This window comes from Emydura macquarii, unplaced genomic scaffold (assembly GCF_026122565.2).
Source record: "Emydura macquarii macquarii isolate MOO-44397 ecotype Brisbane River unplaced genomic scaffold, CSIRO-AGI_Emac_v2 contig_3470, whole genome shotgun sequence".
In the NCBI taxonomy this organism is placed as follows: Eukaryota; Metazoa; Chordata; order Testudines; family Chelidae; genus Emydura; species Emydura macquarii.
The window spans coordinates 3,045,379-3,060,565 of NW_027133607.1; positions in this window are offsets into that span (position 1 = coordinate 3,045,379).

The following is a 15,187-nucleotide window of genomic DNA, read 5'->3' on the forward strand; positions in this document are numbered from 1 at the left end:
GGTTGCTTGTCACCACAGGCTGGATTTAAATCAGGGGAACCTCAGAAGTGGCTCCCAGACAGCTCTCACAGCAGCAGCAGCAGCACGCCTTCAGTAGCCAGCAACAGGTCACAAAATCCCCCGCCGAGGACACAGGAGCAATGGCATGAGATCAGGAAGTGGGGGGATCTCACCCCTCCCCAACATGCAGCGTGGCAGGGCAGATCAAATGATCTGGCAGGCTGGATGTAGATTCTGGGGAGCCAGTGATGGAGGACTCTTTTGGTCCGGTGACTGGGCCCCCCCTCCCAAGATAAGGGCCATGTGCAAATGCACTGAGTGCACATAGGTTAATCTAGGCCCAGATCCCCACCCATAGCTTTCAAAGTCAACTGGTAGGATGGAGTGTTCATTTGTGCAGCACCAACCCGCATACTAGGCATCGGTAGGGTCATGTTAACAGAAGTGAGCCCAAAGGAGGAACCACTGGGTAAGAGACTTTATAGCCTCTGACCGGTTATCAAAGCCATCCACCCCCGCTCTCCCCCAGGGATTACTTGGATATTCCACCAGGTGGGACATCACTGAACTTGGCATTTTGACTTTGTCCCTCAGAAAAGGGAAAAACAATGTATGTGTAACTTTATTTTAAACTTCTCTGTGGAGCCTTGGGGTCAAATTCTACCGGCTGTTGCCAATGGCCATCTACCAGAAATAACAGGGCCAGGCACAGAGGATGCTGGATGCCTGGAGACCACCTCCTATCACTCCTGGAGGGGCCTTTCCACAAACATTCCTTGCACGCCACTTGCCAAACGAAGCACTACGGAAGTTCACAATAATGGTCCAAAACACTACATGTCACAATAGTGAACAGAGCACTGGACAGGGGCATGGGAGAGACCTGAGTTTTATTCCCAGCTCTGCCACTGGTTTGCTGGGTGACCTTGGGCAAGTTACTTCACTTCCCTGTACCTCAGTCTGCCCCATCTGTAAATGGACATACTGATATTGACCGCCTTTGTAAAGTGTATTGTGCTCTATAGATGGAAAGGGCTATGTATTATTATCATAGAGTTTGGGCCTATTTTGATAGACTACTAGAGTATATTTCCTATGGGAGCGGCATAATGGGGCATGGTCAACTGGCCAGGACACATATTTATGCGTGTACACATATGCAGCCGTCCTGACTGCCTTATCAATATATCTATCAGTTGATTTGTCTATATAATTTATATATATAGCCTATCTATTTGGTTATTTATATTAGACTGATATCTGAGCTCCTGCCTACGCTGAGCTTCCCATGTAGATAAGGCCTGGTCTACACAAAAATTTTGCCAGCATAGTGATGTCAGTTAGGAGTATGAAAAAAAAAAATCACACCTCCAACCAACAAAAGCCCTTGTGTACGTGCTGTTACACCACCAACAAATTCCTTTTTTCAGGAGCATAAACTGTACTCTTTTGCCGGTATAAGCCACACCTCCACTAGGAGGGTTTACTGGTATAGTTACATTACCCAGGCCTTCCTCATACTCTGAGCAGGAAGAGACTGCCCAAGGAACGTCGAGTTGATCTCAGACAGCTACATCTGTATAACAGGCCTGCTTTGGAAGCGTATTAGTGCCCCCATATAGCGGGGGGGGCATTGTGGCTATTTCCACATGGGCCAGAATTTGACTGGGCGGATTTTTTCCCTGCAACCTATCTTTCTAAAACCCTCACTTATTTTGCAGACGTGCTCTAAGTGATTCGGGTGTTAAACACAGGGAAGTAAATTCTAATTGTGGTTTTTCTGTGTGTGCTGAACCATTTTAAACACTCACAGTCTTGAGGTCAATGTGCTGACAGTGTCAGCTTTCTACCTAGGAGAATGTGTACGCATGCCATGGTGGGCCCTGTGAATCACCCTCCAGGGCTGTGTACCTGAGAGTCTCAAATTCTGCCTGAAGGAGAAGAGAAACCCAGTTCTAACGCCATTTATCACGCCTGTCTTTCAACAGCTCGTGTAGAGTCATCCAATATCTGCTCCACTGCCGAGCACCTCCCGTCCATGTTTGAAAGGAAGGTCATGCAGAGGTAACTGGATGTTTCTGCAGAACCAGTCACAGACATCGAAGGAGGGGGAGCTTTCAGCCTTCAGCAAGTTTTTGGAGTGCGCCCGGCCTGCTCCAGGTGTGAAATGATTTGGGGGAGTAGTGAGTTTTTTTCATGGTCTTTGTGCGGAAATTAAAGTACAATTTAAAAGGCGTTAATTAATGGTGAAGATTATCTTTAATGATTAGAGGATCCCCAGAAGATCAGGTTTCCCCTTGCGCTAGGTGCAACACGAATACCTACTAAGAGACACTCTCAGCCATAGACCGCTCACAGTCTCAATAGACAAGGGAGCCAAAGTGAATAGGTGGAGATCACTGGCTCAGCCAGGACCAGAATTCACGTCTCCCGACTTTCCAGCCACTGCCCTACCCATGAGACCGTACTGCAGTTATTAGCAGTGAAATCATTTGATAAAGCTCATGGTAGATTCTCCATCACAGGCAATGTTTTTTCTAAAAGATCTGTCCTTGGAATTATTTTGGGGACGTTCTCTGGCGTGTGTTATACAGAAGCACGGACTAGATGATCCTAATAGTTCCTCTGGCCTTGGAATCTATGAATGAGTTGTACCATTGGAATTAGTCATGGAGTCATTATTTATTTATGTATTTCCATTCTGATGGTAATTTAAAGCCAAGGATATGAGGCGGCTTTACAAACATTAATGAGGTAGGACTCAACAGCAGTCTGGTGATGCTGTTCTTAGAAGTGGCTTAGATGCAAACATAGTACTGCAATAAGGGTTTTACACTAAAAAAAACCAACAGCTCCATACCTAGACCACACAGGAACCATAAAATTACTTGTCACGATAGGTCAAACCTTTGGTCCATCTAGATGCCATCTCGTTGGCATCCTATTTCCAAGTCTCACCAGTGCCACATCCATAGACCAGGCCAAAAGGAACCATTTTGATCACCTACTCTGAGCTCCTGCACCACATGGGAGCATAATTTTCAGCCAGTGATTCCTCCTGGAGCCCAGTAACTTGTGGCTTAATTAGATCATCTCGCTTAGAAAGACACCCAGTACTGATTGAATATGAATATCACTTCCTGGCACCAACAGGTAGCTAAAACTCTGAAGCGTGAGGCTTGGGTACCTTGTGGCATCGTCTTCATTTCGCATAGCATAGCTGGCCAAGGTTACTGATGATCATAAATCTTTTCAAACTAAATATATCATGGTCATAAATATTCCCCATGGCTCCAGAGAATACACACAGATACCATACAGCTGGGTGAGAGCTAGAACAGAATAGAATAGAATACCGATTGGATAAATCTTCTATTAGCCTTAACAAGTTGACAGCCAGTTTAACTCTCCGCTAGTGCTAATTTGGCAAAATAGCCTAGAAGGTTTACATGCCAGAAATCGAGTGGAAAGTGGCGTAATTATTACTTGACAACTTAATTGATAGCTATATAGCTGGAGCCCTTTTTGATTTATGTGACCAGCTGAGAAGACCAGCTCTTTATTTAGGGTGTCTATGCTGTTTTTCACTATGTTATTGTTATCGTTTATCACTGATCATGAATGTGAAGACTCTCTCCTGGGTGCCGGTCAAAATGTCACTGTTCCTTTCACAAGATAAAATACAGCTTACCTTATACTGGGCATGTTCCTAGGGCCTTTCCTTTACAGCTATCTATGAATTTAACCTCCTGACACCTCTGTCATCATCCCTGTTTAAGAGCTGAAGTAAACTGAGTCATGGCGAGATGAAGGAATTTTCGTAGGTGCTCATTATTGGTCTACACTGTTGATTTCAAGATGAGCAGCGTTCGGCTAAAGCTGAGCAATTTTGAAAAGCTTACCCTCTCACTCTAAGCACAGAAGAAATCCATTTCCAAGCCCAGAAAAAAACTCACATCAGTTGACGCCCAACCCGCCACCGTAATCGCAACACCATCTTTCTTGCCCCCATGTTATCTTTCACATTATTCATTTCCATCTTCACAATATCAGCAAGTGAAGTGACTCACTGCTTTTGCTGGAGCTGTGTTTGTATGCAAGCGACCATGCTGACATGATTTAGAAGTACTTTCAACCCTTTGTCCTCAGAAATCACCCTCCCATAAACTGAGATCCCAGCTAGGTTCGAGACACACATTTTTCCCCCACCATGGTGCAGTACTGTAATATTGGCTAGGCGCCATGCTTTAGCCTGACTGTGAAGTAGCTATATTCCACTAGAATAGGACAGATACCAAAGTAGATGGACTACTGGTCTATACTATTGTGGCAATTGTTATATGCCTAGGCTAGTAGTTTCGAGGCTTCAATGCATTATAGCTTGCCACCCTGACGGGTTGGTGTTAATAATTATATTGGCACATCTATAACGTTTTCCATCTGTAGCTCTCAAGGACTTTGCAGAGGTGCATACTATTATTGTTCCTCATTTTTCAAATAGGGCAACTGATGCACAAAAACATTAAGCTAACACTTTTAAAAAACCCGGGTGCCTGACATTAAGTCCCGACATCTATTTTCAGCCATCCCCAAATAAGGTATCTAAGACCAAAAGGGGCAACGAAAACATGGAGATGCCTAGAAGCAGAAAATCTGAGCCTAAATGACTACAATTGCACAGTGAGTCATGGCAGAGGAGGGGACAGAACTCAGGACTCCTGACGTCCAGTCACTTGCTCAAACCACAAAATAACATTCCTTCTTGTGGTACTATTGAGAGGCAAATAATTGAATTATGTATTGGCATTTCTAAGGCATTTAACGCCATCACAGGATCTGAGTGGCCTTTAATTAGACACACCAATACTAGATTAGATAAATATTAAAAGAATTTGTGGGCACAGTTGCTGTCGCTTTCTGAAAGGCTTTTGAAACCACATCCAACACAAAAGTTTAATCATGTAAATTCATTCATTGTAAAGGGAAAGAGCTAACCGAGAAGCATGTCAAAATGGCTTGAACTATTAGCAGGTGTCAGTAAAAATGGAGACGCTCAGACCTAAAGAGTCAGGCTCTGGGAGTTTGCTGTAATTGAATTGTAAGGAATAGTCCTTTAAGAGAGCAAAGCTTGTGTGACTCCGCTCTCCCCTTTTGCCATCAGTACTTAATCCCAGAGAAAGAGGAGTTCCCTGAGATGTGCCGATTTACCCAACAGACTCACCTGAAGATCTACGGTATAAGATAAACCTGTCAATAAGCTGGATGGCAAAAAAATCATCAGTAGACTAGGTCCTTGATCTAACTTCCCTGTGACCAATGGGAGTCTGTCCATTGGCTTTAATAGATGCTGAGTCAGGCCCTATGAACCTGACATGAACTGAGGAGAAGAAGAACACCTGCACTTGAGAAGTGACCAGTTTTCAAACGGTGGCCTGCCTTCAGGCAGCAATGTGTTGACACAACCAGCTGTGTGTGCACTTTCCAGCCCAGGTGGTAGACCTTATCCACACCAGACACATTGAGTCACAAATGGAGTCCAGGTTAAGGCCTCTTTAAAAATGTTCCCCCTTTCATCTCCCAGTTGCATCTAAACGTTGGGGGAAACAATGGGACTTTCACTCCATCCCATGCATAAAAGGGGACATATAGAAAAGCCTCATCTCTGCTGAGACAAGGACCTAGCCGCTGCCTTCAATATAATAGCCATTAACATGAGGCTTAGGGATCGACAATATAGACTCAGCCTGTACAACATAGAATGAAGGAGTCCAAGCTTATGCTGGGACCAGATATATCCCACATACTGGGGATCCCTGCATCACTCAGATCGACACCTGGTGGAATGTGCTGTTCGGACCGGATTTATATGCAGTGGGCATCCAATCAGCTGGGTGTTTAGCATTGCATAGGGATACAGACCCAGTACCTAACGGGGAAGGGGAAGTACCAAATGAGCCAGCCAGCAAGGTACACGCATATGGAAAGCTAGTGGAGATGGGTAATCAGTCTTTGTAGCTAAGTGCCTTTGACATTATGGGAGTTATGCAAGCAGGTTGAGGCAATCAGATGAATCTACAAGAACACAGATTTTCAGAAACATAAGTGCCTCGCTCTTGGACAAGGCCCAAACAGAGTTTGACCCAAACTCTGCCTTCAGACTCCACCCAGTCTCGTTGACTTTGTTTGGGTGTAAATCAGGACAGAACTTGGCTCTTTGGACTCAGTTCCAACCTCTGTCTCACACATGTAACTCCATTCAGTAGTCAGTCATGGAAGGCAGAATGAGGCCAATTTTGTCTATCTAAAACGTTAAAAATTTGGTTCAGATTCTGCTCTCAGACCAGTCTAACTCAGGAGTAACTCCACTGACGTCAGAGAAGTTACATCGGCACAAAAACGGCATGAGAGGAGGATCGGGCCCCTTCTCTTTTCACTTCTTTTTTTATTGCAGCACGTGTTTTCCTCTCAGCACCTCAGGGAAACAATCCACCACTAGCACCAAATCCCTGAGTACTGAAGGAGTCAGGACAAAATCATGTTACAGGCTTAAGTCTCCTTCTGTGAGATTCTTTTTAGAAAAGTCTAGTGCCATAGGGCAAGTGATGACATTTATTGATCATCTACGACAAGTAGATCCATTCCTCCGAGGACCAAGAAGGGCTGTCAGCACAGGAAAGTCAAGGTCTGTCCCTCACTCAGGGTCTGATCTAAAGCCCCTTGAATTGAATGGGAGTCTTTCCACTGACTTCAATGGGCTTTGGATCCGGCCCTAACAACAGAGGTTGAGGAGACAGCAAATTGTTTAGAAGCAGCCGCTTCGGGAGAATCAGCACAAGCGGACTCAGTTGAATTGAGTCAGCTTTTCTGAAAACAGTCCATTCCTGCTGCTAAACACACTGACAGAAGCTGCCTGTCGAGCTGAATGCAAAGAGCAGTGTCAGCAAGTCAGCATTTGAGCAAAGGAAAATGTAGGCTGGAGACCACAAAAAAAAGTCTTAACAGTGAGACACATTCAACTGGGGAATAGGCTCCAGAGATAGGCAGTGGAAGCCCCATTTGGAGGACATTTAAAACAGGGCTGGACAAAGCGCTGTCGTTTACACTGTAGGAAAGAATCTGGCATTGAGCTCTCCTAAGGGGAGTGAGATGAAATGACCTAGGCAGCAGTTCTGCAGAAAAGGACCTGGGGGTTACAGTGGATAAGAAGCTGGATATGAGTCAGCAGTGTGCCCTGGTTGCCAAGAAGGCTAATAGCATACTGGGCTGCATTAATAGGAGCATTGCCAGCAGATCGCGGGAAGTGATTATTCCCCTCTATTTGGCATTGGTGAGGCCTCATTTGGCGTTTTGTGTCCAGTTTTGGGCCCCCCCCCCCCCCCCCCCCCCACTACAAAAAGGATGTGGAGAAGTTGGAGAGAGTCCAGCGGAGGGCAACAAAAATGATTAGGGGGCTGGAGCACAAGACTTATGAGGAGAGACTGAGGGAACTGGGCTTGTTTAGTCTGCAGAAGAGAAGAGTGAGGGGGGATTTGATAGCAGCCTTTAACTACCTGAAAGGGGGTTCCAGGGAGGATGTTCTCAGTGGTGGCAGATGACAGAATTAGGAGCAATGGTCTCAAGTTGCAGTGGGGGAGGTCTAGGTTGGATATTAGGAAAAAGTTTTTCCCTAGGAGGGTGGTGAAGCACTGGAATGGGTTACCTAGGGAGGTGGTGGAATCTCCATCTTTGGAGGTTTTTAAGCTGCAGCTTGACAAAGCCCTGGCTGGGATTATTTAGCTGAGGTTAGTCCTGGTTAGTCCTGCTCTGATCAGGGAGTTGGACTAGATGACCTCCTGAGGTCCCTTCCAACTCTATGATTCTATGATTCTATGACCTTATGGGTCTGTGCCATTGCTGTTGGTCTAATTCCACCCTGAAGTATGATCTCAGTGGGAACTGTGCTCATGTTTCTGATGGCAAAATCCAGCCTTACGATTCTACGGCCAGTATCATTGCCCTAGGGATGTGTAGCGCTCTGGATCCACTGGTGGAATTGATATTGGCAACTTGTATTGGTAGCTGCACACACAGACTGATCGCAGTATATGACCCTTATTTAGCTAAGCAAACAGGCCCATATTCCTAATCCATATTCAGATACAGAGTTGGCCAAACTCAGCAGCATGCAGATGTTCTAAATTCAATGCAGCCAGGGTCTGAGCGGATGGCGTCTTTCCATTTACTTTAATGGACCACTAGTTCAGGTTCCTAATGTACCATTCCCCCCAGCAGAAGAGCTCTGTAGAGCAGTGGTTCTCAACCAGGGGTATACATACCCCAGGGGGTATACAGAGGTCTTCCAGGGGGTCCATCAGCTCATCGAGCTATTTGCCTAGGTTTACAACAGGCTACATAAAAAACACTAGCGAAGTCAGTACAAACTAAAATGTCATACAGACAATGACTGGTTTATACTATTCTATATATTATACCCTGAAATGGAAGTACAATATTTATATTCTAATTGATTTATTTTATAATTATATGATAAAAACAAGAAAGTAAGCAATTTTTCTGTAATAGTGTGCTGTGACACTTCTGCATTTTTATGTCTGATTTTGTAAGCAAGTAGTTTTAAAATGAGGGAAAACTTGGGATACACAAGACAAATCAGACTCCTGAAAGGGATACAGTGATCTGGAAAGGTTGAGAGCCGTTGATGTGGTGGATGGATGGTGGGGAAGAGGGGGAACATATGTATGTCTAACAGCCAGAGATCAAAACAGAGCCAAAGGAATCAGCATAGTAGCTCTGGAAAGGAAATGTATGAGGCAAAGCAATGTGTTTCAAAAACAATGGGACATAGGCCTGAAATGCAAAAATTGGATCTAACGCCTAACAGGTGTTCAGAGACCTATCATTACAAAGGTGTCGTCATTACAAATAGTCTTAAAGAGGACTTAAAGTAGAAGAGGAAGGTCATGTCTAGCACCCGAGGGATGTTGAGAAAAATCCATGATGAGAGAATGGTCAAAACCCCCACTCAGTTTTTCCTCCTCATTCCAAAAGAGCCCCAGACTTTAAGGGAACCATTTTCTTCCAGTCTGATGTGGATGCACACTGTGGACCTGATCCAGAAAAGCACTTAAGTACATGCTTAACTGTAAGCATGTGCGTAGTCCCAATGAAGTCTCTGGAACTATTCACGTGCTTAAAATAAAGCATGTGCTTAAGTTCTTTAGTAGATCAAGTGCTCTATTAGCAAAGGCACAGTCACCGAGAAATCCCAAAGGAGGGTTTTAAAGACCTATTGCCCCCTTCCCTGCCTTCACCTCCTCCCAACCCAAAAAACCCTAGACAATTGCTACATCTCCTAGAAGAGTCAATAAGCCATTCAAGCAGAATTTCTCTACACAGTGGAGGACTGAAATATGAAACTTGCTGCAAAAGTCAGCAAGACAAGTAAGTACTACGCGTTTTCAGCTTAAGGGGTGGGAGTTGGAAATTTTGCAAAGAGTGACTCAGGTCAGAGAGACAGAACTCAAGTCTTGAGTTATAAAGATACAATTCAAGTCAGTTTTGTACTTTAAGAAGTAACAATAAAGACAAGTGTCCTCAATGGACTCTACATGGCCCAATGCAAAAGGGCTGGCCTGCCTTGCAAAGATAACAGCAATTCACTCTGTGACAACAAATGAAAGATCTAAGTATGCAGAGCAGAGCCAGATCCCTCAAATAAATATAGAGAAATATACTTATTCAAATTTCCCAGGAGAACAAAACTTCCACTCCTTTCTGATGACCCATCTGGAAAAGTCCCTAAATAAGGCTAGAATCAACAGGGTTCTATAGAAATTAAAATGGTTTCTTTTGAAACTACTCTGAACATCTATAGAGTTTTACAGAGTAACCATCCTGTAGAGAATTATATCCCCATGAAAGAATAGATAGATAGATAGATAGATAGATAGATAGATTTGGTATAAAAATGCTTACAGAAAGGTTACTATTTTCTATTAAATTCTACAGGATTTTCCATACAGAAAGACATCCCAGCTACCTCTCTTCATGAAACGTCCCATGGCACATTTCAGAAATCCATCATTTGTAAGACCTTTCCTCCTCATTTCGGGTTCCACCTAAATCAGTGGTTTTCAACCTGTGGTCTGCAAAAGATTGTCATTATCATAGAACAGTGGTTTTCAACCTGGAGGTCCATGGACTATGTCTAAGATTTTCAAAGGGGCCCGCACTTCCATTCAGAATATTTTAAGGGGTCTGCAAATGAAAATAGGTTGAAAACCACTGACCCAGAGCCATGACCAAATTTCTGATTATGATCCTGTCTATCTTAATCAACCCCTTCTGCAGTTTCAGTAGGATACAATATCCTTTTTCACATCTTGTCCCAAACTATTATACAAAACCATTACTAAACAGATGCTGCATTCTGCCTTAAGGATAGGTGAAGTGATGTGATATATATTGTGTTGTGACACTTCGTTCATGTTTGTAAAGTGCTCTGAGATCTTAAGACAAAACTACAAAGTATTGTTTTTCTTACAGATGAACCCAAGCTGCAGAGTTCAGATAAGAATCCAGATCCAAAGGCAAACTCAACCAAAGTCCAGCAGTAATGGGATGTGGGATTCTTCTTTGGTAATATTATAGATGGGCCCAAGCCGTGAAGTTCAGATCTGGATTTATACTGCAGTTTACAAAATTCAGTGGTTGTTCAGATCTAATGTCACGGTTCAGACCCATGCCTAATCACTATTGTTTCTGCAAAGTAGCTAAATATATATTATAATATATCAAGAAATCTATAAATCTACCCCAGAGTGACTTCTCTGGAAATAAATTCATTCTTGATCGTTGCTGTACTCAGGAAGGGATTAACATTTTTAGCAATGCATTTGCACTTTTGAAAGATACTGACACCTTTGCTCCTTAAAATGGGTTGATGCTGGTCTGGGGCCATGTGGTGGTGGTCAGTCCTTGTACTAAGGAAAAAACATTCTCAAAGAAGAACTAAAAATAGCTGAGATAACACAGCATTTACAGAAGTTAATATCTATTTCACCTGGCATCTTAACTATTTGTAAGCAACACTTAGCTCTTAAACTAAGCTCTCACTTGATGGACTGACGTTGGAGCAAGGTGTAACTGAGTGCAGAATTTGAACCAGAAGGTCTGAGCCTCAGTAGAGGTGAATTGGAATCAGTCCATTGTCTTTGGTGATCTATGAACTCAATGGCACTATAGTGATTTCCATCGGCTGACGATTTGGCGCTTAGTGAAAGAACAAGTTATGGGTCCAAGTAGAGTGAGAAGATGGTAACACTGCTAATGTAGAAACAGTTAAGCAAGTAGTTCAATTATAAGATTAATGGTAAACATTAGGGATGGCTGAACCTAAAATGGTTCTAGGATTTAGCTTAAATAAGCTATGCCTTCAGCTACTTATCCCAACTAACATCAAAATTGGCCTATAAATCTCCTGAGAACAAGATTTTGATTGCTTCCGTCTTCCATTTGGCTGGAGAACAGGCATTCATGCAGTATTTTAGCACCTCCGAAGTTAGCTGCAACCCAGAAGAACAAGAGGCGGAGAGAAAAGGTAAAATAATGGGATAAATAACAGTTGCCCAGATGTTTGTGCACCTCAGAAAATAATTGACTTTAGCATTAGGCCAAAGCATGTAAAAGATTCTTATGTTATGGAAGCCATTTGACCATGTCTAGTTGCTATCCTGATAGATCTACCAGGTACATGGTAGAAATAATTTGTAGATCTATAGATCTATAGGTACATGATCTGTTTACCATTAATCTTATAATTGAACTACTTGCATAACTGTTTCTACATTAGCAGTGTTACCATCTTCTCACACTAGTTGAACCCATAACTTGTTCTTCCGCTAAGCGCCAAATCGTCAGCTGGTGGAAATCACAAGCGCCGTTGACATTTTGTGAATGGTGCTATAGTGACATTGACAAATCACAAATCGACAAATCACAGATTGAGACTGACAAATTGTGCTACCCAAATTTACAGATTTGTAAATCATTCGTATGCGTCAGACAGGAAAGGACCGCCTCGTCAGCCTCCTCCTGACTCTCGCCAAGACGGCCATCCATCACTCCATGGGGAGGAAGCTGGATTGGGTGGGGAGAGGATCACTATGCCACTGTGGAGCCTATTTCCAGTCCCTTGTCTGCTTGTGTCTCTAGGCACAGTTCCTCTGGGCAGTGTCTACTGACTCTGGTCACCTTTGAGGAGCAGTGGGCACTGTTCAGGATTCTCTGCTCCATGCTCCCTCTGCCTCCCTCTTTTTTAACCTTTGACCTCACCCCCAATCCTGTCGTTTCATTTGTTGTCCCCAGAAATCAGTTGTAGCCTGGGTCTAGCGGTTCCTCCCTTTAACTGAGGGGGTATGTCTGTATTGATGGCAGCACTGTTGGTGCTGTTGGATCAATTCAGCGGGATCGATTGAGCAGAAGTGGAGACCCACTCAACTGAGCCAGAAGTCGACGCCATTAATCCACCCATGCAAAAAGAGTAACGCTGCATCAACGGGAGGGCATTTCCCATCGGGACAGGGCAGTGGGGACGCTGCGGTAGGTAGAAGTTAGGAAATTGACGGAAGATACGCAAGCTACTCTATGTAGCTTGTGTATCTCCCATCGACTGCCACCAAATTTGGCCAGCAGTGTAGACCAGACCTTAGTTTTGGGCAGGCCTAGACCTGCCTGTCCCCAGTACTACAAACAGTGCACACCTTTCAACATTTGCAACAAAGGCAGGGGGTCCTACAGACAATGGGGTCTTTCCCTACACCACCCTGATTCATCCCCAGAACAGGTCCATCCTGTACACTGAATGAGTGGGCTATTGTGGGGAGAAAATAGGTGCTCATCGTGTAATTAAAGACTATATCACACGCATACAGTAAAAGAGAGCAAATTCTGGTGTTTCCCAACTTTTGAGTGCTTGGCTTTGCAACTTTAAAATTATTCTTTTATGATAGCTTTTGTGGTTGTAGTGTTTACACACACACACACACATATATATCGACTGATCCAGCACCCCTACAGCCAACATGAGTTCTGCCACTGATTTGAATATGAATAGCAATGGGTCAGTAAAGCATGGACAGTTGGAGCTGATATTAGCACCATTTACCGTTAGTCAAAGCCACCAATGGGCTTTGGGCCAGGCCCTCAGTAAAGCGAAGCTGTTAATGTAGGATCAAACCCAGGAATCATTATTCACACAAAGCTCCCATTGACTTTAATGAAAAGTTCCAGCGGGGTAGCCATGTTAGTCTGTATGCAGCAAAAACAACGCGAGTCCTGTCGCACTTTAAAGACTAACAAGTTTCATTTCTGCAGGCATAAGCTTTCGTGGGCTGTAGAAATTAAATTTGTTAGTCTTTAATGCACTACAGGACTTGCGTTGTTTTTATTGACTTTAATGTTCGTTTTGCCTGAGTAAAGACGAGGAATGTGAGCCTCAATGATACCGTCCATGATGTTTCTTATGCAACATGTTTTTACAAATAGAATAAACTGGCCAAAAAGGACCTTTCCTGTCTGATGCACACAAGTGATTTCTCATGTACCTGGTAGATCTGCTGTGTTATTTCAAAAATGAAGCAAGGCAGATTCAAAGCACAGAAGGGATCAGTTTTACTTAGAACTATTGTAGCAATAGATTGGTCGACAGATCTTGGCCTGTTTTCATGTATCAATCTAGCTTTGGTATTGCTTTCTTACCTGTGTTATAGAGAAGAAAATCTAAGATGGCTAAACTCTAGAATATGTATTATAGAGAACAGAATGTCTCATCGCCATGCAGAATAAAGAAAATGGGTGAAATCCTGGCCCTAGGGACGTCAGCGGCAAAACTCCCATTGACGTCAATGAGATCAGGATTATATCCACTCTCTATACCTGTACCCAATGTGTTTAACATGGTACATGTAATGCTAAAGTATCTGATCTTTCAAACCTTAACTTCAGTTGGAGTTCGAAGCAAAGAGCGCTTGTGAGCTCAGATCTCAAATGACAAGATGTTCAAGAAAGAATTGCATCCAATGTTTAATTACAATTACATTAGGTAGATAGATAGATAGATAGAAGCAGCATTTTTCTCCCTGTTCTTCATGAAAGACTTTTGGTCATAAGGCCTGCTCCAGCTTCCATTACAGACAATGGAATGACACCAAATGAGTAGGCATCAGTGAAAGATTCTTAAAGCCATGGTCTGATCTCATTTACACCAGCATCAGTCAGATCAGAATCAACATCTTAATCTTTAACTCCAATCCATTGATGAGGCAAAGGAGAGAAAGGTTGAAGTGTTATGAATTTTTTAAAAGGCAAAAATATCTCAAGCTTAATATCACCAAAGATGATTACTTCCTTTGATTCGTCAGACTAATTGAGACTAGCTTTATAGTTAGCTGATGATTAATAAGGAGCCAATGAGATCTCTATTTGCATCGCAGTAATCCTCCATTCCATTTTATTTCAATATTTAGTCTTCATGTTTAAAATATTAATTGAGAAAGCGGAAAGGTGATTAACATCAATTTGTATCGTCTTGATTTTATGTTTACACATCTTTGTCAACAGCGTAAAAGGGAAATAGACAGTGTTACAAAATGGTTACTGCATGTGCCATATACATCCCATTAATTCCTCAGTTGCCATGTAGACTTATTTTGGCTCTGTTTATCTGGAAGCAGGGGGAAGGAGAAGCTAAAACAAAGACGGAACAATAAATCAAACTGTTCTCTGGCCCAGTTTATTTTCATCTCGCTAGTTACCAACAGAAACCATGAGCCCAGTCCTGCAACCCTTTGCTCACGTGAAAAATCCATAGTCAGTGAGCAAGCCTATTGAAGTCAATAAACCTGCATCTGTTGCCCAGCGCTTTGTAGAGTCATGTACCCAGTACAACGCATGCATAAAATGGTAGTATTTTATAGCCGCTTTGCATTGGAGTGAATGCTTATGCACAATTCAGAGCAAAAGTGAATCAAGCCCAGTGGATTTACTTTTGATCTCATTTAAATTGGTGCAAATCTTATTCTGAGTTCAGACCACTGTCTGACCACTGAGAGACCACTTTGGTCCAATGGGACTACTTGAATGAGTAATCATTTTTCATCTAGTTGGTTGCAAGCTGGGGCCTCCCCAC